The sequence below is a fragment of the Haliotis rubra genome, unplaced genomic scaffold (assembly GCF_003918875.1).
Source record: "Haliotis rubra isolate DU_JTF1 unplaced genomic scaffold, ASM391887v1 Scf400, whole genome shotgun sequence".
Taxonomy (NCBI): Eukaryota; Metazoa; Mollusca; class Gastropoda; order Lepetellida; family Haliotidae; genus Haliotis; species Haliotis rubra.
The window spans coordinates 41,621-64,774 of record NW_025767081.1 but is presented as its reverse complement, the minus strand read 5'-3'; the positions used below and the strand labels follow the sequence as shown (position 1 = coordinate 64,774).

Here is a 23,154-nt window from a genome sequence, read left to right as displayed (position 1 = left end):
GCAAACTATTCCATTGAGCACAATACTATCTACTGCAACAGACAGGTGTAGGCCAGAATACATGCAAAGGAGTTAGAATACAGCCATTGTCTTGGAGATGAGTAAGTTTCCCTTGCTGTGTACAAGTCGGAGAGTAAGAGATTGGAGTTTGTATGTGTTAATGAATATTACTTGCGCCTGGCATATTTTTTGGAGCGTGTGAAGAAGTGAGTTTGCATAGACCAGACGCATGTTTCCCACGTCTGAAAGCAACGGTCGTCGTGGCCGAGTGGTTAAGGCGATAGACTAGAAATCTATTGGGATCTTCCCGCGCAGGTTCGAATCCTGCCGACGACGCATTCTTTTTTCACAAGTGTTTTGTGACATCTTTCTTGCCTTTATGCTCTTGAACAGTACCCAAGCTCTACACAGTTGTGGCACACATCAGCTGCCCCGAGAATGTCATGCCAACAGGCCCGTTTTCCACGGGTAACTCGTACACAGTGCATGTGGCTGGTCTGGGGTGCATGCATGCATGCAAACTATTCCATTGAGCACAATACTATCTACTGCAACAGACAGGTGTAGGCCAGAATACATGCAAAGGAGTTAGAATACAGCCATTGTCTTGGAGATGAGTAAGTTTCCCTTGCTGTGTACAAGTCGGAGAGTAAGAGATTGGAGTTTGTATGTGTTAATGAATATTACTTGCGCCTGGCATATTTTGGAGCGTGTGAAGAAGTGAGTTTGCATAGACCAGACGCATGTTTCCCACGTCTGAAAGCAACGGTCGTCGTGGCCGAGTGGTTAAGGCGATAGACTAGAAATCTATTGGGATCTTCCCGCGCAGGTTCGAATCCTGCCGACGACGCATTCTTTTCACAAGTGTTTTGTGACATCTTTCTTGCCTTTATGCTCTTGAACAGTACCCAAGCTCTACACAGTTGTGGCACACATCAGCTGCCCCGAGAATGTCATGCCAACAGGCCCGTTTTCCACGGGTAACTCGTACACAGTGCATGTGGCTGGTCTGGGGTGCATGCATGCATGCAAACTATTCCATTGAGCACAATACTATCTACTGCAACAGACAGGTGTAGGCCAGAATACATGCAAAGGAGTTAGAATACAGCCATTGTCTTGGAGATGAGTAAGTTTCCCTTGCTGTGTACAAGTCGGAGAGTAAGAGATTGGAGTTTGTATGTGTTAATGAATATTACTTGCGCCTGGCATATTTTGGAGCGTGTGAAGAAGTGAGTTTGCATAGACCAGACGCATGTTTCCCACGTCTGAAAGCAACGGTCGTCGTGGCCGAGTGGTTAAGGCGATAGACTAGAAATCTATTGGGATCTTCCCGCGCAGGTTCGAATCCTGCCGACGACGCATTCTTTTTCACAAGTGTTTTGTGACATCTTTCTTGCCTTTATGCTCTTGAACAGTACCCAAGCTCTACACAGTTGTGGCACACATCAGCTGCCCCGAGAATGTCATGCCAACAGGCCCGTTTTCCACGGGTAACTCGTACACAGTGCATGTGGCTGGTCTGGGGTGCATGCATGCATGCAAACTATTCCATTGAGCACAATACTATCTACTGCAACAGACAGGTGTAGGCCAGAATACATGCAAAGGAGTTAGAATACAGCCATTGTCTTGGAGATGAGTAAGTTTCCCTTGCTGTGTACAAGTCGGAGAGTAAGAGATTGGAGTTTGTATGTGTTAATGAATATTACTTGCGCCTGGCATATTTTGGAGCGTGTGAAGAAGTGAGTTTGCATAGACCAGACGCATGTTTCCCACGTCTGAAAGCAACGGTCGTCGTGGCCGAGTGGTTAAGGCGATAGACTAGAAATCTATTGGGATCTTCCCGCGCAGGTTCGAATCCTGCCGACGACGCATTCTTTTCACAAGTGTTTTGTGACATCTTTCTTGCCTTTATGCTCTTGAACAGTACCCAAGCTCTACACAGTTGTGGCACACATCAGCTGCCCCGAGAATGTCATGCCAACAGGCCCGTTTTCCACGGGTAACTCGTACACAGTGCATGTGGCTGGTCTGGGGTGCATGCATGCATGCAAACTATTCCATTGAGCACAATACTATCTACTGCAACAGACAGGTGTAGGCCAGAATACATGCAAAGGAGTTAGAATACAGCCATTGTCTTGGAGATGAGTAAGTTTCCCTTGCTGTGTACAAGTCGGAGAGTAAGAGATTGGAGTTTGTATGTGTTAATGAATATTACTTGCGCCTGGCATATTTTGGAGCGTGTGAAGAAGTGAGTTTGCATAGACCAGACGCATGTTTCCCACGTCTGAAAGCAACGGTCGTCGTGGCCGAGTGGTTAAGGCGATAGACTAGAAATCTATTGGGATCTTCCCGCGCAGGTTCGAATCCTGCCGACGACGCATTCTTTTCACAAGTGTTTTGTGACATCTTTCTTGCCTTTATGCTCTTGAACAGTACCCAAGCTCTACACAGTTGTGGCACACATCAGCTGCCCCGAGAATGTCATGCCAACAGGCCCGTTTTCCACGGGTAACTCGTACACAGTGCATGTGGCTGGTCTGGGGTGCATGCATGCATGCAAACTATTCCATTGAGCACAATACTATCTACTGCAACAGACAGGTGTAGGCCAGAATACATGCAAAGGAGTTAGAATACAGCCATTGTCTTGGAGATGAGTAAGTTTCCCTTGCTGTGTACAAGTCGGAGAGTAAGAGATTGGAGTTTGTATGTGTTAATGAATATTACTTGCGCCTGGCATATTTTGGAGCGTGTGAAGAAGTGAGTTTGCATAGACCAGACGCATGTTTCCCACGTCTGAAAGCAACGGTCGTCGTGGCCGAGTGGTTAAGGCGATAGACTAGAAATCTATTGGGATCTTCCCGCGCAGGTTCGAATCCTGCCGACGACGCATTCTTTTTCACAAGTGTTTTGTGACATCTTTCTTGCCTTTATGCTCTTGAACAGTACCCAAGCTCTACACAGTTGTGGCACACATCAGCTGCCCCGAGAATGTCATGCCAACAGGCCCGTTTTCCACGGGTAACTCGTACACAGTGCATGTGGCTGGTCTGGGGTGCATGCATGCATGCAAACTATTCCATTGAGCACAATACTATCTACTGCAACAGACAGGTGTAGGCCAGAATACATGCAAAGGAGTTAGAATACAGCCATTGTCTTGGAGATGAGTAAGTTTCCCTTGCTGTGTACAAGTCGGAGAGTAAGAGATTGGAGTTTGTATGTGTTAATGAATATTACTTGCGCCTGGCATATTTTGGAGCGTGTGAAGAAGTGAGTTTGCATAGACCAGACGCATGTTTCCCACGTCTGAAAGCAACGGTCGTCGTGGCCGAGTGGTTAAGGCGATAGACTAGAAATCTATTGGGATCTTCCCGCGCAGGTTCGAATCCTGCCGACGACGCATTCTTTTCACAAGTGTTTTGTGACATCTTTCTTGCCTTTATGCTCTTGAACAGTACCCAAGCTCTACACAGTTGTGGCACACATCAGCTGCCCCGAGAATGTCATGCCAACAGGCCCGTTTTCCACGGGTAACTCGTACACAGTGCATGTGGCTGGTCTGGGGTGCATGCATGCATGCAAACTATTCCATTGAGCACAATACTATCTACTGCAACAGACAGGTGTAGGCCAGAATACATGCAAAGGAGTTAGAATACAGCCATTGTCTTGGAGATGAGTAAGTTTCCCTTGCTGTGTACAAGTCGGAGAGTAAGAGATTGGAGTTTGTATGTGTTAATGAATATTACTTGCGCCTGGCATATTTTGGAGCGTGTGAAGAAGTGAGTTTGCATAGACCAGACGCATGTTTCCCACGTCTGAAAGCAACGGTCGTCGTGGCCGAGTGGTTAAGGCGATAGACTAGAAATCTATTGGGATCTTCCCGCGCAGGTTCGAATCCTGCCGACGACGCATTCTTTTTCACAAGTGTTTTGTGACATCTTTCTTGCCTTTATGCTCTTGAACAGTACCCAAGCTCTACACAGTTGTGGCACACATCAGCTGCCCCGAGAATGTCATGCCAACAGGCCCGTTTTCCACGGGTAACTCGTACACAGTGCATGTGGCTGGTCTGGGGTGCATGCATGCATGCAAACTATTCCATTGAGCACAATACTATCTACTGCAACAGACAGGTGTAGGCCAGAATACATGCAAAGGAGTTAGAATACAGCCATTGTCTTGGAGATGAGTAAGTTTCCCTTGCTGTGTACAAGTCGGAGAGTAAGAGATTGGAGTTTGTATGTGTTAATGAATATTACTTGCGCCTGGCATATTTTGGAGCGTGTGAAGAAGTGAGTTTGCATAGACCAGACGCATGTTTCCCACGTCTGAAAGCAACGGTCGTCGTGGCCGAGTGGTTAAGGCGATAGACTAGAAATCTATTGGGATCTTCCCGCGCAGGTTCGAATCCTGCCGACGACGCATTCTTTTCACAAGTGTTTTGTGACATCTTTCTTGCCTTTATGCTCTTGAACAGTACCCAAGCTCTACACAGTTGTGGCACACATCAGCTGCCCCGAGAATGTCATGCCAACAGGCCCGTTTTCCACGGGTAACTCGTACACAGTGCATGTGGCTGGTCTGGGGTGCATGCATGCATGCAAACTATTCCATTGAGCACAATACTATCTACTGCAACAGACAGGTGTAGGCCAGAATACATGCAAAGGAGTTAGAATACAGCCATTGTCTTGGAGATGAGTAAGTTTCCCTTGCTGTGTACAAGTCGGAGAGTAAGAGATTGGAGTTTGTATGTGTTAATGAATATTACTTGCGCCTGGCATATTTTGGAGCGTGTGAAGAAGTGAGTTTGCATAGACCAGACGCATGTTTCCCACGTCTGAAAGCAACGGTCGTCGTGGCCGAGTGGTTAAGGCGATAGACTAGAAATCTATTGGGATCTTCCCGCGCAGGTTCGAATCCTGCCGACGACGCATTCTTTTCACAAGTGTTTTGTGACATCTTTCTTGCCTTTATGCTCTTGAACAGTACCCAAGCTCTACACAGTTGTGGCACACATCAGCTGCCCCGAGAATGTCATGCCAACAGGCCCGTTTTCCACGGGTAACTCGTACACAGTGCATGTGGCTGGTCTGGGGTGCATGCATGCATGCAAACTATTCCATTGAGCACAATACTATCTACTGCAACAGACAGGTGTAGGCCAGAATACATGCAAAGGAGTTAGAATACAGCCATTGTCTTGGAGATGAGTAAGTTTCCCTTGCTGTGTACAAGTCGGAGAGTAAGAGATTGGAGTTTGTATGTGTTAATGAATATTACTTGCGCCTGGCATATTTTGGAGCGTGTGAAGAAGTGAGTTTGCATAGACCAGACGCATGTTTCCCACGTCTGAAAGCAACGGTCGTCGTGGCCGAGTGGTTAAGGCGATAGACTAGAAATCTATTGGGATCTTCCCGCGCAGGTTCGAATCCTGCCGACGACGCATTCTTTTCACAAGTGTTTTGTGACATCTTTCTTGCCTTTATGCTCTTGAACAGTACCCAAGCTCTACACAGTTGTGGCACACATCAGCTGCCCCGAGAATGTCATGCCAACAGGCCCGTTTTCCACGGGTAACTCGTACACAGTGCATGTGGCTGGTCTGGGGTGCATGCATGCATGCAAACTATTCCATTGAGCACAATACTATCTACTGCAACAGACAGGTGTAGGCCAGAATACATGCAAAGGAGTTAGAATACAGCCATTGTCTTGGAGATGAGTAAGTTTCCCTTGCTGTGTACAAGTCGGAGAGTAAGAGATTGGAGTTTGTATGTGTTAATGAATATTACTTGCGCCTGGCATATTTTGGAGCGTGTGAAGAAGTGAGTTTGCATAGACCAGACGCATGTTTCCCACGTCTGAAAGCAACGGTCGTCGTGGCCGAGTGGTTAAGGCGATAGACTAGAAATCTATTGGGATCTTCCCGCGCAGGTTCGAATCCTGCCGACGACGCATTCTTTTCACAAGTGTTTTGTGACATCTTTCTTGCCTTTATGCTCTTGAACAGTACCCAAGCTCTACACAGTTGTGGCACACATCAGCTGCCCCGAGAATGTCATGCCAACAGGCCCGTTTTCCACGGGTAACTCGTACACAGTGCATGTGGCTGGTCTGGGGTGCATGCATGCATGCAAACTATTCCATTGAGCACAATACTATCTACTGCAACAGACAGGTGTAGGCCAGAATACATGCAAAGGAGTTAGAATACAGCCATTGTCTTGGAGATGAGTAAGTTTCCCTTGCTGTGTACAAGTCGGAGAGTAAGAGATTGGAGTTTGTATGTGTTAATGAATATTACTTGCGCCTGGCATATTTTGGAGCGTGTGAAGAAGTGAGTTTGCATAGACCAGACGCATGTTTCCCACGTCTGAAAGCAACGGTCGTCGTGGCCGAGTGGTTAAGGCGATAGACTAGAAATCTATTGGGATCTTCCCGCGCAGGTTCGAATCCTGCCGACGACGCATTCTTTTTTCACAAGTGTTTTGTGACATCTTTCTTGCCTTTATGCTCTTGAACAGTACCCAAGCTCTACACAGTTGTGGCACACATCAGCTGCCCCGAGAATGTCATGCCAACAGGCCCGTTTTCCACGGGTAACTCGTACACAGTGCATGTGGCTGGTCTGGGGTGCATGCATGCATGCAAACTATTCCATTGAGCACAATACTATCTACTGCAACAGACAGGTGTAGGCCAGAATACATGCAAAGGAGTTAGAATACAGCCATTGTCTTGGAGATGAGTAAGTTTCCCTTGCTGTGTACAAGTCGGAGAGTAAGAGATTGGAGTTTGTATGTGTTAATGAATATTACTTGCGCCTGGCATATTTTGGAGCGTGTGAAGAAGTGAGTTTGCATAGACCAGACGCATGTTTCCCACGTCTGAAAGCAACGGTCGTCGTGGCCGAGTGGTTAAGGCGATAGACTAGAAATCTATTGGGATCTTCCCGCGCAGGTTCGAATCCTGCCGACGACGCATTCTTTTCACAAGTGTTTTGTGACATCTTTCTTGCCTTTATGCTCTTGAACAGTACCCAAGCTCTACACAGTTGTGGCACACATCAGCTGCCCCGAGAATGTCATGCCAACAGGCCCGTTTTCCACGGGTAACTCGTACACAGTGCATGTGGCTGGTCTGGGGTGCATGCATGCATGCAAACTATTCCATTGAGCACAATACTATCTACTGCAACAGACAGGTGTAGGCCAGAATACATGCAAAGGAGTTAGAATACAGCCATTGTCTTGGAGATGAGTAAGTTTCCCTTGCTGTGTACAAGTCGGAGAGTAAGAGATTGGAGTTTGTATGTGTTAATGAATATTACTTGCGCCTGGCATATTTTGGAGCGTGTGAAGAAGTGAGTTTGCATAGACCAGACGCATGTTTCCCACGTCTGAAAGCAACGGTCGTCGTGGCCGAGTGGTTAAGGCGATAGACTAGAAATCTATTGGGATCTTCCCGCGCAGGTTCGAATCCTGCCGACGACGCATTCTTTTCACAAGTGTTTTGTGACATCTTTCTTGCCTTTATGCTCTTGAACAGTACCCAAGCTCTACACAGTTGTGGCACACATCAGCTGCCCGAGAATGTCATGCCAACAGGCCCGTTTTCCACGGGTAACTCGTACACAGTGCATGTGGCTGGTCTGGGGTGCATGCATGCATGCAAACTATTCCATTGAGCACAATACTATCTACTGCAACAGACAGGTGTAGGCCAGAATACATGCAAAGGAGTTAGAATACAGCCATTGTCTTGGAGATGAGTAAGTTTCCCTTGCTGTGTACAAGTCGGAGAGTAAGAGATTGGAGTTTGTATGTGTTAATGAATATTACTTGCGCCTGGCATATTTTGGAGCGTGTGAAGAAGTGAGTTTGCATAGACCAGACGCATGTTTCCCACGTCTGAAAGCAACGGTCGTCGTGGCCGAGTGGTTAAGGCGATAGACTAGAAATCTATTGGGATCTTCCCGCGCAGGTTCGAATCCTGCCGACGACGCATTCTTTTCACAAGTGTTTTGTGACATCTTTCTTGCCTTTATGCTCTTGAACAGTACCCAAGCTCTACACAGTTGTGGCACACATCAGCTGCCCCGAGAATGTCATGCCAACAGGCCCGTTTTCCACGGGTAACTCGTACACAGTGCATGTGGCTGGTCTGGGGTGCATGCATGCATGCAAACTATTCCATTGAGCACAATACTATCTACTGCAACAGACAGGTGTAGGCCAGAATACATGCAAAGGAGTTAGAATACAGCCATTGTCTTGGAGATGAGTAAGTTTCCCTTGCTGTGTACAAGTCGGAGAGTAAGAGATTGGAGTTTGTATGTGTTAATGAATATTACTTGCGCCTGGCATATTTTGGGCGTGTGAAGAAGTGAGTTTGCATAGACCAGACGCATGTTTCCCACGTCTGAAAGCAACGGTCGTCGTGGCCGAGTGGTTAAGGCGATAGACTAGAAATCTATTGGGATCTTCCCGCGCAGGTTCGAATCCTGCCGACGACGCATTCTTTTCACAAGTGTTTTGTGACATCTTTCTTGCCTTTATGCTCTTGAACAGTACCCAAGCTCTACACAGTTGTGGCACACATCAGCTGCCCCGAGAATGTCATGCCAACAGGCCCGTTTTCCACGGGTAACTCGTACACAGTGCATGTGGCTGGTCTGGGGTGCATGCATGCATGCAAACTATTCCATTGAGCACAATACTATCTACTGCAACAGACAGGTGTAGGCCAGAATACATGCAAAGGAGTTAGAATACAGCCATTGTCTTGGAGATGAGTAAGTTTCCCTTGCTGTGTACAAGTCGGAGAGTAAGAGATTGGAGTTTGTATGTGTTAATGAATATTACTTGCGCCTGGCATATTTTGGAGCGTGTGAAGAAGTGAGTTTGCATAGACCAGACGCATGTTTCCCACGTCTGAAAGCAACGGTCGTCGTGGCCGAGTGGTTAAGGCGATAGACTAGAAATCTATTGGGATCTTCCCGCGCAGGTTCGAATCCTGCCGACGACGCATTCTTTTTCACAAGTGTTTTGTGACATCTTTCTTGCCTTTATGCTCTTGAACAGTACCCAAGCTCTACACAGTTGTGGCACATCAGCTGCCCCGAGAATGTCATGCCAACAGGCCCGTTTTCCACGGGTAACTCGTACACAGTGCATGTGGCTGGTCTGGGGTGCATGCATGCATGCAAACTATTCCATTGAGCACAATACTATCTACTGCAACAGACAGGTGTAGGCCAGAATACATGCAAAGGAGTTAGAATACAGCCATTGTCTTGGAGATGAGTAAGTTTCCCTTGCTGTGTACAAGTCGGAGAGTAAGAGATTGGAGTTTGTATGTGTTAATGAATATTACTTGCGCCTGGCATATTTTGGAGCGTGTGAAGAAGTGAGTTTGCATAGACCAGACGCATGTTTCCCACGTCTGAAAGCAACGGTCGTCGTGGCCGAGTGGTTAAGGCGATAGACTAGAAATCTATTGGGATCTTCCCGCGCAGGTTCGAATCCTGCCGACGACGCATTCTTTTTCACAAGTGTTTTGTGACATCTTTCTTGCCTTTATGCTCTTGAACAGTACCCAAGCTCTACACAGTTGTGGCACACATCAGCTGCCCCGAGAATGTCATGCCAACAGGCCCGTTTTCCACGGGTAACTCGTACACAGTGCATGTGGCTGGTCTGGGGTGCATGCATGCATGCAAACTATTCCATTGAGCACAATACTATCTACTGCAACAGACAGGTGTAGGCCAGAATACATGCAAAGGAGTTAGAATACAGCCATTGTCTTGGAGATGAGTAAGTTTCCCTTGCTGTGTACAAGTCGGAGAGTAAGAGATTGGAGTTTGTATGTGTTAATGAATATTACTTGCGCCTGGCATATTTTGGAGCGTGTGAAGAAGTGAGTTTGCATAGACCAGACGCATGTTTCCCACGTCTGAAAGCAACGGTCGTCGTGGCCGAGTGGTTAAGGCGATAGACTAGAAATCTATTGGGATCTTCCCGCGCAGGTTCGAATCCTGCCGACGACGCATTCTTTTCACAAGTGTTTTGTGACATCTTTCTTGCCTTTATGCTCTTGAACAGTACCCAAGCTCTACACAGTTGTGGCACACATCAGCTGCCCCGAGAATGTCATGCCAACAGGCCCGTTTTCCACGGGTAACTCGTACACAGTGCATGTGGCTGGTCTGGGGTGCATGCATGCATGCAAACTATTCCATTGAGCACAATACTATCTACTGCAACAGACAGGTGTAGGCCAGAATACATGCAAAGGAGTTAGAATACAGCCATTGTCTTGGAGATGAGTAAGTTTCCCTTGCTGTGTACAAGTCGGAGAGTAAGAGATTGGAGTTTGTATGTGTTAATGAATATTACTTGCGCCTGGCATATTTTGGAGCGTGTGAAGAAGTGAGTTTGCATAGACCAGACGCATGTTTCCCACGTCTGAAAGCAACGGTCGTCGTGGCCGAGTGGTTAAGGCGATAGACTAGAAATCTATTGGGATCTTCCCGCGCAGGTTCGAATCCTGCCGACGACGCATTCTTTTTCACAAGTGTTTTGTGACATCTTTCTTGCCTTTATGCTCTTGAACAGTACCCAAGCTCTACACAGTTGTGGCACACATCAGCTGCCCCGAGAATGTCATGCCAACAGGCCCGTTTTCCACGGGTAACTCGTACACAGTGCATGTGGCTGGTCTGGGGTGCATGCATGCATGCAAACTATTCCATTGAGCACAATACTATCTACTGCAACAGACAGGTGTAGGCCAGAATACATGCAAAGGAGTTAGAATACAGCCATTGTCTTGGAGATGAGTAAGTTTCCCTTGCTGTGTACAAGTCGGAGAGTAAGAGATTGGAGTTTGTATGTGTTAATGAATATTACTTGCGCCTGGCATATTTTGGAGCGTGTGAAGAAGTGAGTTTGCATAGACCAGACGCATGTTTCCCACGTCTGAAAGCAACGGTCGTCGTGGCCGAGTGGTTAAGGCGATAGACTAGAAATCTATTGGGATCTTCCCGCGCAGGTTCGAATCCTGCCGACGACGCATTCTTTTCACAAGTGTTTTGTGACATCTTTCTTGCCTTTATGCTCTTGAACAGTACCCAAGCTCTACACAGTTGTGGCACACATCAGCTGCCCCGAGAATGTCATGCCAACAGGCCCGTTTTCCACGGGTAACTCGTACACAGTGCATGTGGCTGGTCTGGGGTGCATGCATGCATGCAAACTATTCCATTGAGCACAATACTATCTACTGCAACAGACAGGTGTAGGCCAGAATACATGCAAAGGAGTTAGAATACAGCCATTGTCTTGGAGATGAGTAAGTTTCCCTTGCTGTGTACAAGTCGGAGAGTAAGAGATTGGAGTTTGTATGTGTTAATGAATATTACTTGCGCCTGGCATATTTTGGAGCGTGTGAAGAAGTGAGTTTGCATAGACCAGACGCATGTTTCCCACGTCTGAAAGCAACGGTCGTCGTGGCCGAGTGGTTAAGGCGATAGACTAGAAATCTATTGGGATCTTCCCGCGCAGGTTCGAATCCTGCCGACGACGCATTCTTTTTTCACAAGTGTTTTGTGACATCTTTCTTGCCTTTATGCTCTTGAACAGTACCCAAGCTCTACACAGTTGTGGCACACATCAGCTGCCCCGAGAATGTCATGCCAACAGGCCCGTTTTCCACGGGTAACTCGTACACAGTGCATGTGGCTGGTCTGGGGTGCATGCATGCATGCAAACTATTCCATTGAGCACAATACTATCTACTGCAACAGACAGGTGTAGGCCAGAATACATGCAAAGGAGTTAGAATACAGCCATTGTCTTGGAGATGAGTAAGTTTCCCTTGCTGTGTACAAGTCGGAGAGTAAGAGATTGGAGTTTGTATGTGTTAATGAATATTACTTGCGCCTGGCATATTTTGGAGCGTGTGAAGAAGTGAGTTTGCATAGACCAGACGCATGTTTCCCACGTCTGAAAGCAACGGTCGTCGTGGCCGAGTGGTTAAGGCGATAGACTAAGTCAGGTGAAACATAAATGGGTATAGTCTATTGTAGATTCGTCCAATCCCACCGGCTCTATAGCTCAGTTGGTTAGAGCGTCTGCCTAGTAAGCAGAAGGTCGAGGATTCGACTCCTCTGGAGCCTTCTTTTCACATCGGCTACAACTTGTGTTCATCACTTCCTTTGCAAAGTTCAATTTCCTTTTCACATTTAACATTGCTGTCATTGTTTGACACTGGTGTCAGAGCGTGTGTAGGAATAGGTATTATTTGAATCGCATGTCACAGGCCTCCAAAACAGACGTAAACGATTACATTTTCATGCTGGTTTTCAAAGTCAGGTGAAACATAAATGGAGTATAGTCTATTGTAGATTCGTCAATCCCACCGGCTCTATAGCTCAGTTGGTTAGAGCGTCTGCCTAATGAAAAGCAGAAGGTCGAGGGTTCGACTCCCTCTGGAGCCTTCTTTTTCACATCGGCTACCACTTGTGTTCATCATCTTCCTTTTGCAAAGTTCAATTTCCTTTTCACATTGAACATTCGCTGTCATTGTTTCCAGCAAAAATGACACTGGTGTCAGGGCGTGTGTAGGAATAGGTATTATTTGAATCGCATGTCACAGGCCTTCAAAACAGACATAAATGATTTTCTTAACTGGGGTGAATCATAAAGGGAGTTTACACTATTGTAGCTTCGTCTATCCCATCTGCTCTATAGCTCAGTTGGTTAGAGCGTCTGCATAGTAAGCAGAAGGTCGAGGGTCTTCGACTGCCCTGGAGCCTACTTTTTCACATCGGTTACCACTTGTGTTCATCACTTCCTTTGCAAAGTTCAATTTCCTTTTCACATTTAACATTTGCTGTCATTGTTTCCAGCAAAATGACACTGGTGTCAGAGCGTGTGTGTAGGAATGGGTATTATTTGAATCGCATGTAACAGGTCTCCCGAACAGACATAAACGATTTTTTTTAAAGCCTGGTGAATCATAAATGGGTATAGTCTATTGGCCAGATTCGTCTATCCCATCGGCTCTATAGCTCAGTTCTGGTTAGAGCGTCTGCCTAGTAAGCAGAAGGTCGAGGGTTCGACTCCCTCTAGGCCTTCTTTTTCATCGGCAACCACTTGTGTTCATCACTTCCTTTTGCAAAGTTCAATTTCCTTTTCACATTTAACATAATGCTGTCATTGTTTCCAGCAAAATGACACTGGTGTCAGAGCGCGTGTGTAGGAATGGGTATTGTTTGTATCCATGTCACAGGCCTCAAAACAGACATAAACGATTACATTTTTCATGCTCGTTTTAAGCCATATGTGAAACATCAATGGAGTATTGACTACTGTAGATTCGTCTGTCCTATCGTCTCTATAGCTCAGTTGGTTAGAGCGTCTGCCTAGTAAGCAGAAGGTCGAGGGTTCGACTCCATCTGGAGCCTTCTTTTTCATCGGCTACCCTTGTGTTCATCACTTCCTTTTGCAAAGTTCAATTTCCTTTTCACATTAAACATTCGCTTGTCATTGTTTCCAGCAAAATGACACTGGTGTCAGGGCGTGTGTAGGAATAGGTATTATTTGAATCGCATGTCACAGGCCTTCAAAACAGACATAAATGATTTTCTTAACTGAAGTGAATCATAAAGGAGTTTACACTATTGTAGCTTCGTCTATCCCATCTGCTCTATAGCTCAGTTGGTTAGAGCGTCTGCATAGTAAGCAGAAGGTCGAGGTTCGACTGCCCCTGAGCCTACTTTTCACATCGGTTACCACTTGTGTTCATCACTTCCTTTTGCAAAGTTCAATTTCCTTTTCACATTTAACATTTGCTGTCATTGTTTCAACAAAATGACACTGGTGTCAGAGCGTGTGTAGGAATGGGTATTATTTGAATCGCATGTAACAGGTCTCCCCGAACAGACATAAACGATTTTTAAAGCCTGGTGAATCATAAATGGAGTATAGTCTATTGTAGATTCGTCTATCCCATCGGCTCTATAGCTCAGTTGGAGTTAGAGCGTCTGCCTAGTAAAGCAGAAGGTCGAGGTTTCGACTCCCTCTGGAGCCTTCTTTTTCACATCGGCCACCACTTGTGTTCATCACTTCCTTTTGCAAAGTTCAATTTCCTTTTCACATTTAACATATGCTGTCATTGTTTGGCAAAATGACACTGGTGTCAGAGCGTGTGTAGGAATGGGTATTATTTGTATCCATGTCACAGGCCTCCAAAACAGACATAAACGATTACATTTTCATGCTCGTTTTAAAGCCATGTGAAACATCAATGGAGTATTGACTACTGTAGATTCGTCTATCCTATCGTCTCTATAGCTCAGTTGGTTAGAGCGTCTGCCTAGTAAGCAGAAGGTCGAGGGTTCGACTCCATCTGGAGCCTTCTTTTTTCACATCGGCTACCACTTGTGTTCATCACTTCCTTTGCAAAGTTCAATTTCCTTTTCATGCATTGAACATTTGCTGTCATTGTTTCCAGCAAAATGACACTGGTGTCAGGGCGTGTGTAGGAATAGGTATGATTTGAATCGCATGTCACAGGCCTTCAAAACAGACATACACGATTTTCTTAACTGAGGTGAATCATAAAGGGAGTTTACACTATTGTAGCTTCGTCTATCCCATCTGCTCTATAGCTCAGTTGGTTAGAGCGTCTGCCTAGTAAGCAGAAGGTCGAGGGTTCGACTGCCCCTGGAGCCTACTTTTTCACATCGGTTACCACTTGTGTTCATCACTTCGTTTTGCAAAGTTCAATTTCCTTTTCACATTTAACATTTGCTGTCATTGTTTCCAGCAAAATGACACTGGTGTCAGAGCGTGTGTAGGAATGGGTATTATTTGAATCGCATGTCACAGGTCTCCCGAAAAGACATAAACGATTTTTAAAGCCTGGTGATTCATAAATGGAGTATAGTCTATTGTAGATTCGTCTATCCCATCGGCTCTATAGCTCAGTTGGTTAGAGCGTCTGCCTAGTAAGCAGAAGGTCGAGGGTTCGACTCCCTCTGGAGCCTTCTTTTTCACATCGGCTACCACTTGTGTTCATCACTTCCTTTTGCAAAGTTCAATTTCCTTTTCACATTTAACATATGCTGTCATTGTTTCCAGCAAAATTACACTGGTGTCAGAGCGTGTGTAGAAATGGGTATTATTTGTATCACATGTCACAGGCCTCCAAAACAGACATAAACGATTACATTTTCATGCTGGTTTTAAAGTCAGGTGAAACATAAATGGAGTATAGTCTATTGTAGATTTGTCAATACCAACGGCTCTATAGCTCAGTTGGTTAGAGCGTCTGCCTAGTAAGCAGAAGGTCGAGGATTCGACTCCCTCTGGTGCCTTCTTTTTCACATCGGCTACAACTTGTGTTCATCACTTCCTTTTGCAAAGTTCAATTTCCTTTTCACATTTAACATTGCTGTCATTGTTTGACACTGGTGTCAGAGCGTGTGTAGGAATAGGTATTATTTGAATCGCATGTCACAGGCCTCCAAAACAGACATAAACGATTACATTTTCATGCTGGTTTTAAAGTCAGGTGAAACATAAATGGAGTATAGTCTATTGTAGATTCGTCAATCCCACCGGCTCTATAGCTCAGTTGGTTAGAGCGTCTGCCTAGTAAGCAGAAGGTCGAGGGTTCGACTCCCCCTGGAGCCTTCTTTTTCACATCGGCCACCACTTGTGTTCATCACTTCCTTTTGCAAAGTTCAATTTCCTTGTCACATTTAACATTGCTGTCATTGTTTCCAGCAAAATGACACTGGTGTCAGAGCGTGTGTAGGAATAGTTATTTGAATCGCATGTCACAGGCCTCCAAAACAGACATAAACGATTACATTTTTTCATGCTCGTTTTAAAGCCAGGTGAAACATAAATGGAGTATAGACTATTGTAGATTCGTCTATCCCATCGGCTCTATAGCTCAGTTGGTTAGAGCGTCTGCCTAGTAAGCAGAAGGTCGAGGGTTCGACTCCTCTGGCCTTCTTTTCACATCGGCTACCACTTGTGTTTATCACTTCCTTTTGCAAAGTTCAATTTCCTTTTCACATTTAACATTGCTGTCATTGTTTCCAGCAAAATGACACTGGTGTCAGAGCGTGTGTAGCAATGGGTATTATTTGAATCGCATGTCACAGGCCTCCAAAACAGACATAAACGATTCTCTTAACTCAGGTGAATCATAAAGGGAGTTTACACTATTGTTGCTTCGTCTATCCCATCGGCTCTATAGCTCAGTTGGTTAGAGCGTCTGCCTAGTAAGCAGAAGGTCGAGGGTTCGACTCCCCCTGGAGACTTCTTTTTCACATCGGCTACCACTTGTGTTTATCACTTCCTTTTGCAAAGTTCAATTTCCTTTTCACATTTAACATTGCTGTCATTGTTTCCAGTAAAATGACACTGGTGTCAGAGCGTGTGTAGAAATGGGTATTATTTGAATCGCATGTCACAGGCCTTCCAACAGACATAAACGGTTACCACATCGGCATTTTCATGCTCGTTTTAAAGTCAAGTGAAACATAAATGGAGCATAGTCTATTGTAGATTCGTCAGTCCCATCGGCTCTATAGCTCAGTTGCTTAGAGCGTCTGCCTAGTAAGCAGAAGGTCGAGGGTTCGACTCCCCCTGGAGCCTTCTTTTTCACATCGGCTCCCACTCGTGTTCATCACTTCCTTTTGCAAAGTTCAATTTCCTTTTCACAATTGCTGTCATTGTTTCCAGCAAAATGACACTGGTGTCAGAGCGTGTGTAGGAATAGGTATTATTTCAAACGCATGTCACAGGCCTCCCGAACAGACATAAACGATTTTTAAAGCCTGGTGAATCATAAATAGAGCATAGTCTATAGTGTAGATTCGTCTGTCCTATCGGCTCTATAGCTCAGTTGGTTAGAGCGTCTGCCTAGTAAGCAGAAGGTCGAGGGTTCGACTCCCTCTGGAGCCTACTTTTTCACATCGGCTACCACTTGTGTTCATCACTTCCTTTTGCAAAGTTCAATTTCCTTTTCACAATTGCTGTCATTGTTTCCAGCTAAATGACACTGGTGTCAGAGCGTGTGTAGGAATAGGTATTATTTCAATCGCATGTCACAGGCCTCCCGAACAGACATAAACGGTTTTCAAAGCCAGGTGAATCATAAAGGGAGTTTACACTATTGTAGCTTTGTCTATCCCATCGGCTCTATAGCTCAGTTGGTTAGAGCGTCTGCCTAGTAAGCAGAAGGTCGAGGGTTCGACTCCCTCTGGAGCCTTCTGCTTCACATCGGCTACCACTTGTGTTCATCACTTCCTTTTGCAAAGTTCAATTTCCTTTTCACATTTAACATTGCTGTCATTGTTTGACACTGGTGTCAGAGCATGTGTAGGAATAGGTATTATTTGAATCGCATGTCACAGGCCTCCAAAACAGACATAAACGATTACATTTTCATGCTGGTTTTAAAGTCAGGTGAAACATAAATGGAGTATAGACTATTGTAGATTCGTCTATCCCATCGGCTCTATAGCTCAGTTGGTTAGAGCGTCTGCCTAGTAAGCAGAAGGTCGAGGGTTCGACTCCCCTCTGGAGCCTTCTTTCACATCGGCTACCACTTGTGTTCATCACTTCCTTTTGCAACGTTCAATTTCCTTTTCACAATTGCTGTCATTGTTTCCAGCTAAATGACACTGGTGTCTGAGCGTGTGTAGGAATAGGTATTATTTCAATCGCATGTCACAGGCCTCCCGAACAGACATAAACGGTTTTCAAAGCCAGGTGAATCATAAAGGGAGTTTACACTATTGTAGCTTTGTCTATCCCATCGGCTCTATAGCTCAGTTGGTTAGAGCGTCTGCCTAGTAAGCAGAAGGTCGAGGGTTCGACTCCCTCTGGAGCCTTCTGCTTCACATCGGCTACCACTTGTGTTCATCACTTCCTTTTGCAAAGTTCAATTTCCTTTTCACATTTAACATTGCTGTCATTGTTTGACACTGGTGTCAGAGCATGTGTAGGAATAGGTATTATTTGAATCGCATGTCACAGGCCTCCAAAACAGACATAAACGATTACATTTTCATGCTGGTTTTAAAGTCAGGTGAAACATAAATGGAGTATAGACTATTGTAGATTCGTCTATCCCATCGGCTCTATAGCTCAGTTGGTTAGAGCGTCTGCCTAGTAAGCAGAAGGTCGAGGGTTCGACTCCCTCTGGAGCCTTCTTTTTTCACATCGGCTACCACTCGTGTTCATTCCTTTCTTTTGCAAAGTTCAATTTCCTTTTCACAATTGCTGTCATTGTTTCAAGCAAAATGAAACTGGTGTCAAATCGTGTGTAGGAATGGGTATTATTTGAATGGCATGTCACAGGCCTCCCCAACTGACATAAATGATTTTCTTAACTCAGGTGAATCATAAAGGGAGTTTACACTATTGTAGATTGGTGTATCCCATCGGCTCTATAGCTCAGTTGGTTAGAGCGTCTGCATAGTAAGCAGAAGGTCGAGGGTTCGACTCCCCCTGGAGCCTTCTTTTTCACATCGGCTACCACTTGTGTTCATTCCTTCCTTTTGCAAAGTTCAATTTCCTTTTCACATTTAACATTGCTGTCATTGTTTCCAGCAAAATGACACTGGTGTCAGGGCGTGTGTAGGAATGGGTATTATTGAATCGCATGTCACAGGCCTCCCGAACAGACATAAACGATTTTAAAGCCAGGTGAATCATAAATGGAGTATAGTCAATTGTAGATTCGTCTATCCCATTGGCTCTATAGCTCAGTTGGTTAGAACGTCTGCCTAGTAAGCAGGAGGTCGAGGGTTCGACTCCTCTGAAGCCTTCTTTTCACATCGGCAACCACTTGTGTTCATCACTGCCTTTGCAAAGTTCAATTTCCTTTTCACATTTAACATATGCTGTCATTGTTTCCAGCAAAATTACACTGGTGTCAGAGCGTGTGTAGGAATGGGTATTATTTGTATCACATGTCACAGGCCTCCAAAACAGACATAAACGATTACATTTTCATGCTGGTTTTAAAGTCAGGTGAAACATAAATGGAGTATAGTCTATTGTAGATTCGTCAATCCCACCGGCTCTATAGCTCAGTTGGTTAGAGCGTCTGCCTAGTAAGCAGAAGGTCGAGGATTCGACTCCCTCTGGAGCCTTCTTTTTCACATCGGCTACAACTTGTGTTCATCACTTCCTTTTGCAAAGTTCAATTTCCTTTTCACATTTAACATTGCTGTCATTGTTTGACACTGGTGTCAGAGCGTGTGTAGGAATAGGTATTATTTGAATCGCATGTCACAGGCCTCCAAAACAGACATAAACGATTACATTTTCATGCTGGTTTTAAAGTCAGGTGAAACATAAATGGAGTATAGTCTATTGTAGATTCGTCAATCCCACCGGCTCTATAGCTCAGTTGGTTAGAGCGTCTGCCTAGTAAGCAGAAGGTCGAGGGTTCGACTCCCTCTGGAGCCTTCTTTTTTCACATCGGCTACCACTTGTGTTCATCACTTCCTTTGCAAAGTTCAATTTCCTTTTCACATTGAACATTCGCTGTCATTGTTTCCAGCAAAATGACACTGGTGTCAGGGCGTGTGTAGGAATAGGTATTATTTGAATCGCATGTCACAGGCCTTCAAAACAGACATAAATGATTTTCTTAACTGAGGTGAATCATAAAGGGAGTTTACACTATTGTAGCTTCGTCTATCCCATCTGCTCTATAGCTCAGTTGGTTAGAGCGTCTGCATAGTAAGCAGAAGGTCGAGGGTTCGACTGCCCCTGGAGCCTACTTTTTCACATCGGTTACCACTTGTGTTCATCACTTCCTTTTGCAAAGTTCAATTTCCTTTTCACATTTAACATTTGCTGTCATTGTTTCCAGCAAAATGACACTGGTGTCAGAGCGTGTGTAGGAATGGGTATTATTTGAATCGCATGTAACAGGTCTCCCGAACAGACATAAACGATTTTTAAAGCCTGGTGATTCATAAATGGAGTATAGTCTATTGTAGATTCGTCTATCCCATCGGCTCTATAGCTCAGTTGGTTAGAGCGTCTGCCTAGTAAGCAGAAGGTCGAGGGTTCGACTCCCTCTGGAGCCTTCTTTTTTCACATCGGCCACCACTTGTGTTCATCACTTCCTTTTGCAAAGTTCAATTTCCTTTTCACATTTAACATATGCTGTCATTGTTTCCAGCAAAATGACACTGGTGTCAGAGCGTGTGTAGGAATGGGTATTATTTGTATCCATGTCACAGGCCTCCAAAACAGACATAAACGATTACATTTTCATGCTCGTTTTAAAGCCATGTGAAACATCAATGGAGTATTGACTACTGTAGATTCGTCTGTCCTATCGTCTCTATAGCTCAGTTGGTTAGAGCGTCTGCCTAGTAAGCAGAAGGTCGAGGGTTCGACTCCATCTGGAGCCTTCTTTTTTCACATCGGCTACCACTTGTGTTCATCACTTCCTTTTGCAAAGTTCAATTTCCTTTTCACATTAAACATTCGCTGTCATTGTTTCCAGCAAAATGACACTGGTGTCAGGGCGTGTGTAGGAATAGGTATTATTTGAATCGCATGTCACAGGCCTTCAAAACAGACATAAATGATTTTCTTAACTGAGGTGAATCATAAAGGGAGTTTACACTATTGTAGCTTCGTCTATCCCATCTGCTCTATAGCTCAGTTGGTTAGAGCGTCTGCATAGTAAGCAGAAGGTCGAGGGTTCGACTGCCCCTGGAGCCTACTTTTTCACATCGGTTACCACTTGTGTTCATCACTGCCTTTTGCAAAGTTCAATTTCCTTTTCACATTTAACATTTGCTGTCATTGTTTCCAGCAAAATGACACTGGTGTCAGAGCGTGTGTAGGAATGGGTATTATTTGAATCGCATGTAACAGGTCTCCCGAACAGATAAAACGATTTTTAAAGCCTGGTGAATCATAAATGGAGTATAGTCTATTGTAGATTCGTCTATCCCATCGGCTCTATAGCTCAGTTGGTTAGAGCGTCTGCCTAGTAAGCAGAAGGTCGAGGGTTCGACTCCCTCTGGAGCCTTCTTTTTTCACATCGGCCACCACTTGTGTTCATCACTTCCTTTTGCAAAGTTCAATTTCCTTTTCACATTTAACATATGCTGTCATTGTATCCAGCAAAATGACACTGGTGTCAGAGCGTGTGTAGGAATGGGTATTATTTGTATCCATGTCACAGGCCTCCAAAACAGACATAAACGATTACATTTTCATGCTGGTTTTAAAGCCATGTGAAACATCAATGGAGTATTGACTACTGTAGATTCGTCTATCCTATCGTCTCTATAGCTCAGTTGGTTAGAGCGTCTGCCTAGTAAGCAGAAGGTCGAGGGTTCGACTCCATCTGGAGCCTTCTTTTTTCACATCGGCTACCACTTGTGTTCATCACTTCCTTTTGCAAAGTTCAATTTCCTTTTCACATTGAACATTTGCTGTCATTGTTTCCAGCAAAATGACACTGGTGTCAGGGCGTGTGTAGGAATAGGTATGATTTGAATCGCATGTCACAGGCCTTCAAAACAGACATACACGATTTTCTTAACTGAGGTGAATCATAAAGGGGAGTTTACACTATTGTAGCTTCGTCTATCCCATCTGCTCTATAGCTCAGTTGGTTAGAGCGTCTGCCTAGTAAGCAGAAGGTCGAGGGTTCTGACTGCCCTGGAGCCTACTTTTTTCACATCGGTTACCACTTGTGTTCATCACTTCCTTTTGCAAAGTTCAATTTCCTTTTCACATTTAACATTTGCTGTCATTGTTTCCAGCAAAATGACACTGGTGTCAGAGCGTGTGTAGGAATGGGTATTATTTGAATCGCATGTCACAGGTCTCCCGAACAGACATAAACGATTTTTAAAGCCTGGTGATTCATAAATGGAGTATAGTCTATTGTAGATTCGTCTATCCCATCGGCTCTATAGCTCAGTTGGTTAGAGCGTCTGCCTAGTAAGCAGAAGGTCGAGGGTTCGACTCCCTCTGGAGCCTTCTTTTTCACATCGGCTACCACTTGTGTTCATCACTTCCTTTTGCAAAGTTCAATTTCCTTTTCACATTTAACATATGCTGTCATTGTTTCCAGCAAAATTACACTGGTGTCAGAGCGTGTGTAGGAATGGGTATTATTTGTATCACATGTCACAGGCCTCCAAAACAGACATAAACGATTACATTTTCATGCTGGTTTTAAAGTCAGGTGAAACATAAATGGAGTATAGTCTATTGTAGATTTGTCAATCCCACCGGCTCTATAGCTCAGTTGGTTAGAGCGTCTGCCTAGTAAGCAGAAGGTCGAGGATTCGACTCCCTCTGGTGCCTTCTTTTTCACATCGGCTACAACTTGTGTTCATCACTTCCTTTTGCAAAGTTCAATTTCCTTTTCACATTTAACATTGCTGTCATTGTTTGACACTGGTGTCAGAGCGTGTGTAGGAATAGGTATTATTTGAATCGCATGTCACAGGCCTCCAAAACAGACATAAACGATTACATTTTCATGCTGGTTTTAAAGTCAGGTGAAACATAAATGGAGTATAGTCTATTGTAGATTCGTCAATCCCACCGGCTCTATAGCTCAGTTGGTTAGAGCGTCTGCCTAGTAAGCAGAAGGTCGAGGGTTCAACTCCCTCTGGAGCCTTCTTTTTCACATCGGCTACCACTTGTGTTCATCACTTCCTTTTGCAAAGTTTAATTTCCTTTTCACATTTAGCATTGCTGTCATTGTTTGACACTGGTGTCAGAGCGTGTGTAGGAATAGGTATTATTTGAATCGCATGTCACAGGCCTCCAAAACAGACATAAACGATTACATTTTCATGCTGGTTTTAAAGTCAGGTGAAACATAAATGGAGTATAGTCTATTGTAGCTTCGTCAATCCCACCGGCTCTATAGCTCAGTTGGTTAGAGCGTCTGCCTAGTAAGCAGAAGGTCGAGGGTTCGACTCCCTCTGGAGCCTTCTATTTCACATCGGTAACCACTTGTGTTCATCACTGCCTTTTGCAAAGTTCAATTTCCTTTTCACATTTGCTGTGATTGTTTCCAGCAAAATGACACTGGTGTCAGAGCGTG

General features: G+C 44.8%; 36 non-coding genes across 36 annotated transcripts; all 36 read left to right on the top strand.

Annotated features, from left to right (window-relative positions):
- Window positions 1-254: 254 nt before the first annotated feature.
- Window positions 255-336, top strand: Trnas-aga. Its single transcript has one exon. It is a non-coding gene; the product is annotated as a tRNA-Ser (tRNA).
- A 432-nt stretch (window positions 337-768) lies between these two features.
- Trnas-aga lies at window positions 769-850 on the top strand. The gene has a single exon. It is a non-coding gene; the product is annotated as a tRNA-Ser (tRNA).
- A 430-nt stretch (window positions 851-1,280) lies between these two features.
- Window positions 1,281-1,362, top strand: Trnas-aga. Its single transcript has one exon. It is a non-coding gene; the product is annotated as a tRNA-Ser (tRNA).
- Window positions 1,363-1,793: 431 nt separating this feature from the next.
- Window positions 1,794-1,875, top strand: Trnas-aga. The gene has a single exon. It is a non-coding gene; the product is annotated as a tRNA-Ser (tRNA).
- A 430-nt stretch (window positions 1,876-2,305) lies between these two features.
- On the top strand, window positions 2,306-2,387 carry Trnas-aga. The gene has a single exon. It is a non-coding gene; the product is annotated as a tRNA-Ser (tRNA).
- Window positions 2,388-2,817: 430 nt separating this feature from the next.
- Window positions 2,818-2,899, top strand: Trnas-aga. Its single transcript has one exon. It is a non-coding gene; the product is annotated as a tRNA-Ser (tRNA).
- Window positions 2,900-3,330: 431 nt separating this feature from the next.
- Window positions 3,331-3,412, top strand: Trnas-aga. The gene has a single exon. It is a non-coding gene; the product is annotated as a tRNA-Ser (tRNA).
- Window positions 3,413-3,842: 430 nt separating this feature from the next.
- Window positions 3,843-3,924, top strand: Trnas-aga. The gene has a single exon. It is a non-coding gene; the product is annotated as a tRNA-Ser (tRNA).
- A 431-nt stretch (window positions 3,925-4,355) lies between these two features.
- On the top strand, window positions 4,356-4,437 carry Trnas-aga. Its single transcript has one exon. It is a non-coding gene; the product is annotated as a tRNA-Ser (tRNA).
- A 430-nt stretch (window positions 4,438-4,867) lies between these two features.
- Trnas-aga lies at window positions 4,868-4,949 on the top strand. Its single transcript has one exon. It is a non-coding gene; the product is annotated as a tRNA-Ser (tRNA).
- A 430-nt stretch (window positions 4,950-5,379) lies between these two features.
- Window positions 5,380-5,461, top strand: Trnas-aga. Its single transcript has one exon. It is a non-coding gene; the product is annotated as a tRNA-Ser (tRNA).
- Window positions 5,462-5,891: 430 nt separating this feature from the next.
- Trnas-aga lies at window positions 5,892-5,973 on the top strand. The gene has a single exon. It is a non-coding gene; the product is annotated as a tRNA-Ser (tRNA).
- Window positions 5,974-6,403: 430 nt separating this feature from the next.
- Trnas-aga lies at window positions 6,404-6,485 on the top strand. Its single transcript has one exon. It is a non-coding gene; the product is annotated as a tRNA-Ser (tRNA).
- Window positions 6,486-6,917: 432 nt separating this feature from the next.
- On the top strand, window positions 6,918-6,999 carry Trnas-aga. The gene has a single exon. It is a non-coding gene; the product is annotated as a tRNA-Ser (tRNA).
- Window positions 7,000-7,429: 430 nt separating this feature from the next.
- On the top strand, window positions 7,430-7,511 carry Trnas-aga. Its single transcript has one exon. It is a non-coding gene; the product is annotated as a tRNA-Ser (tRNA).
- Window positions 7,512-7,940: 429 nt separating this feature from the next.
- Trnas-aga lies at window positions 7,941-8,022 on the top strand. The gene has a single exon. It is a non-coding gene; the product is annotated as a tRNA-Ser (tRNA).
- Window positions 8,023-8,451: 429 nt separating this feature from the next.
- Window positions 8,452-8,533, top strand: Trnas-aga. The gene has a single exon. It is a non-coding gene; the product is annotated as a tRNA-Ser (tRNA).
- A 430-nt stretch (window positions 8,534-8,963) lies between these two features.
- On the top strand, window positions 8,964-9,045 carry Trnas-aga. The gene has a single exon. It is a non-coding gene; the product is annotated as a tRNA-Ser (tRNA).
- Window positions 9,046-9,474: 429 nt separating this feature from the next.
- Window positions 9,475-9,556, top strand: Trnas-aga. Its single transcript has one exon. It is a non-coding gene; the product is annotated as a tRNA-Ser (tRNA).
- Window positions 9,557-9,987: 431 nt separating this feature from the next.
- Trnas-aga lies at window positions 9,988-10,069 on the top strand. Its single transcript has one exon. It is a non-coding gene; the product is annotated as a tRNA-Ser (tRNA).
- A 430-nt stretch (window positions 10,070-10,499) lies between these two features.
- Window positions 10,500-10,581, top strand: Trnas-aga. Its single transcript has one exon. It is a non-coding gene; the product is annotated as a tRNA-Ser (tRNA).
- A 431-nt stretch (window positions 10,582-11,012) lies between these two features.
- Trnas-aga lies at window positions 11,013-11,094 on the top strand. Its single transcript has one exon. It is a non-coding gene; the product is annotated as a tRNA-Ser (tRNA).
- A 430-nt stretch (window positions 11,095-11,524) lies between these two features.
- Window positions 11,525-11,606, top strand: Trnas-aga. The gene has a single exon. It is a non-coding gene; the product is annotated as a tRNA-Ser (tRNA).
- An 837-nt stretch (window positions 11,607-12,443) lies between these two features.
- On the top strand, window positions 12,444-12,520 carry Trnai-aau. The gene is given in 2 exon segments: window positions 12,444-12,481; window positions 12,485-12,520. It is a non-coding gene; the product is annotated as a tRNA-Ile (tRNA).
- A 2,479-nt stretch (window positions 12,521-14,999) lies between these two features.
- Window positions 15,000-15,073, top strand: Trnat-agu. Its single transcript has one exon. It is a non-coding gene; the product is annotated as a tRNA-Thr (tRNA).
- A 1,859-nt stretch (window positions 15,074-16,932) lies between these two features.
- On the top strand, window positions 16,933-17,006 carry Trnat-agu. Its single transcript has one exon. It is a non-coding gene; the product is annotated as a tRNA-Thr (tRNA).
- A 233-nt stretch (window positions 17,007-17,239) lies between these two features.
- On the top strand, window positions 17,240-17,313 carry Trnat-agu. The gene has a single exon. It is a non-coding gene; the product is annotated as a tRNA-Thr (tRNA).
- Window positions 17,314-17,558: 245 nt separating this feature from the next.
- Window positions 17,559-17,633, top strand: Trnat-agu. The gene has a single exon. It is a non-coding gene; the product is annotated as a tRNA-Thr (tRNA).
- Window positions 17,634-17,864: 231 nt separating this feature from the next.
- Window positions 17,865-17,938, top strand: Trnat-agu. The gene has a single exon. It is a non-coding gene; the product is annotated as a tRNA-Thr (tRNA).
- Window positions 17,939-18,183: 245 nt separating this feature from the next.
- On the top strand, window positions 18,184-18,257 carry Trnat-agu. Its single transcript has one exon. It is a non-coding gene; the product is annotated as a tRNA-Thr (tRNA).
- Window positions 18,258-19,449: 1,192 nt separating this feature from the next.
- On the top strand, window positions 19,450-19,523 carry Trnat-agu. Its single transcript has one exon. It is a non-coding gene; the product is annotated as a tRNA-Thr (tRNA).
- A 555-nt stretch (window positions 19,524-20,078) lies between these two features.
- Trnat-agu lies at window positions 20,079-20,152 on the top strand. The gene has a single exon. It is a non-coding gene; the product is annotated as a tRNA-Thr (tRNA).
- An 885-nt stretch (window positions 20,153-21,037) lies between these two features.
- Window positions 21,038-21,111, top strand: Trnat-agu. Its single transcript has one exon. It is a non-coding gene; the product is annotated as a tRNA-Thr (tRNA).
- An 888-nt stretch (window positions 21,112-21,999) lies between these two features.
- On the top strand, window positions 22,000-22,073 carry Trnat-agu. Its single transcript has one exon. It is a non-coding gene; the product is annotated as a tRNA-Thr (tRNA).
- Window positions 22,074-22,648: 575 nt separating this feature from the next.
- On the top strand, window positions 22,649-22,722 carry Trnat-agu. Its single transcript has one exon. It is a non-coding gene; the product is annotated as a tRNA-Thr (tRNA).
- A 245-nt stretch (window positions 22,723-22,967) lies between these two features.
- Trnat-agu lies at window positions 22,968-23,041 on the top strand. The gene has a single exon. It is a non-coding gene; the product is annotated as a tRNA-Thr (tRNA).
- Window positions 23,042-23,154: the final 113 nt, after the last annotated feature.